The following is a 2,505-nucleotide window of genomic DNA, read 5'->3' as shown; positions in this document are numbered from 1 at the left end:
GTCTGAGACAGTTACTGTGTGGCCTTGAGCATATCACTTAACCCTTATTGCCCCCCCAAATTTAAAAAAGATCATGTATTTTTCAGCTTTGCAGAATACTAAAAAGCAACAACAGCAGTGAAATTAATGGGTATTGTTTAATTAAAAACTTGTGCTAACTTTTAAAAAGGAATTCAGTGAAGTAAAAATACCTATAAAGATTGTATGTATAGGCAATGGAAAATAAATAATAAAGGAATTAAGATAGTTGCAAAAAATAAGAGAATTGTAGGATCAGCAAATAAGTTAACAAGAAAGGTCCAGGTTTTTTTTTTTTAACAAAACTTTATTTTTTTCCAATTGCAAGCTTTTGAGTTTTTTCCAGCCAGTTGAGTTTCTACCAACCTCCCTTACTTCTACAACCCTATAGTACTGAATATGTGCTAAAAGTTGTAAATTAACAGTCCTGTTTAACAAAGTTACATTTTAGTAATATTTTGAAAAAGGAATTGGAGTCAAGGTGGTGATGGTGGTGGTGGTGGTGATGGAAACATGAGAAAACAAGAAAAATATTAAGGAAGTTTTAAAATGTGAACATAGTATTTTTGGTAAGACTCCATATATTTTCCTCTGGATGTGGATGGCATTTCACATAATAGGTCACTCTGGAATATCCATGATAACTGAACTGATCCTCCTAGAGGATCTGCATCCATCATAGGTGAGCATCACAATAGTGTTAATAAGTTGTACAAGGTTTTCTTGGTTCTGCTTCCTTCACTCTGCATCAGTTCATGCTAGTCTTTTCATGAATGTCTAAAGTCTGACTGCTCATGATTTTTTTTTAACATTTCTTTGCTTTTAGTTTTTTGTTTTTTAATTTTTTTGCAGGGCAATGGGGTTAAGTGACTTGCCCAATGTCATCCAGCTAGGTAATTATTAAGAGTCTGAGGTTGGAATCTAACTCTGACTCCAGAACCAGTGCTCTATCTACTACTACACTTAGCTGCCCCCTGTTCATGATTTCTTTTTTTTTTAAAAAAAGAATTTTTAATTGTAAAAAGTTGACAAGTTAGGTACCCTTTAGCAACTTAAAAATGAAGAGGGGAAGGAGTACAGCAGAAAGGGAAATAGATCAGAAACACTTATTTGGTAATGTTTCATTTTACCTTTTCTCTGTTTTCTTTCTCTAAGTCAAAACTTGCTACTGGCCTACCCATTTTTTCCCCTTAGGTTGTTGCAAGGTAAACGGAGTTAAGTGGCTTGCCCAAGGCCACACAGCTAGGTAATTATTAAGTGTCCAAGACTGGATTTGAACCCAGGTACTCCTGACTCCAGGGCTGGTGCTTTATCCACCACACCACCTAGCTGCCCCAGGGCTACCCATTTCTAAAAAGAGTAGGGAGATAAGGATCAGTTCTTGAGGAGTTTCTGACATTAATCCTATAAAGCTCTGGAGCCCCAGAGTACATCCATTCCTTCTAGTAGCTTCCTTTCTAGGGAACATTTGTGGATTCCTCTCCCTCAGTGAGATTATTAGTTTGAGATGGAACTATAGGCATCATCTCAGGTGGGGATTCATTCTCTTTCTTAAGGTGACTTTGATATAGACGTCGAAGACGGACCAGCTCTCTCTCAGGTGGCTGCTGCCAATTGTGCCAAGGACAGCAAGAAGTACCTGCAGCTAGGGATGAAGCCTTTGGGGTACACCCCACACCTCCACAGGAGTTGCTGAATTCAATATCCCATGGCTGTACCAGTGGGATGTGAAAACTGAGAATACCATGGTCTCTAGCCTTCAGAATGGCCTCTGTCAGCTTCTTATGCTGCTTCATACACACACCTGTGTATGGGGTATGGAAGATGACACCTGTGTGAGCACAGACAAACTGCTCCAAAAGCTTTACATTTCTAAAGTCCACATAGAGCTTTTGATCCCGGCAGATGGGGCAAGGGTTCCCAGCAACTTTGTTTCCTCTAATGCATGTTTTACGGGTTCGTTGTGGTGGGATGCCACCTTTGTGATTTCTTCGATTAGTCAGCCCAGATTGGATGGGAGCCATATCGTATCAAGTATTCTTCTGTCTCCAGATATTCCCAGGGAGCATCCTGATAGGGGAGGACAGGAATGGAAAATTCTTCTTCTGGGGGAGTTTTGGTACATAGTGCTCGGGAAATAGCCTGCACCCCGTGGACACCTCTGATAGGTGTGAGGTCTGAGAGCAGCCTAAGTGGCAAGGTCAGTAGAAAGGTTGCCATGTTGGTGGACCCTGTTCATGATTTCTTAAAGAAAAATAAACCTCAATAAAATTCATGTGCCATTTGTTCAGTCATTTCCCTATTGATGGACATTGTCTCAATACCCCATTCTTTACCACTACCAAAAAGAATAACTTTAAAGGGTTTGAATATGTGAGACTTTTCTCATTTATTATGATCTTTTTGACTTATGGACCTAGTAGTTGTATTGCTGAATCAAAAGGTTTGCATAGTTTTATTACCCACTGGGTAAGTTCCAAATTACTT

At 39.4% G+C, this 2,505-nt stretch overlaps 1 pseudogene; it reads right to left on the bottom strand.

Moving 5' to 3' along the window:
• Window positions 1–1,469: 1,469 nt before the first annotated feature.
• On the bottom strand, window positions 1,470–2,238 carry LOC141491852 (small ribosomal subunit protein mS40 pseudogene; annotated as a pseudogene).
• Window positions 2,239–2,505: the final 267 nt, after the last annotated feature.

Source organism: Macrotis lagotis, chromosome 6, assembly GCF_037893015.1.
Source record: "Macrotis lagotis isolate mMagLag1 chromosome 6, bilby.v1.9.chrom.fasta, whole genome shotgun sequence".
In the NCBI taxonomy this organism is placed as follows: Eukaryota; Metazoa; Chordata; class Mammalia; order Peramelemorphia; family Peramelidae; genus Macrotis; species Macrotis lagotis.
Note: the sequence above shows the minus strand (reverse complement) of the source record. Positions and strands in the feature narration are given on the sequence as shown.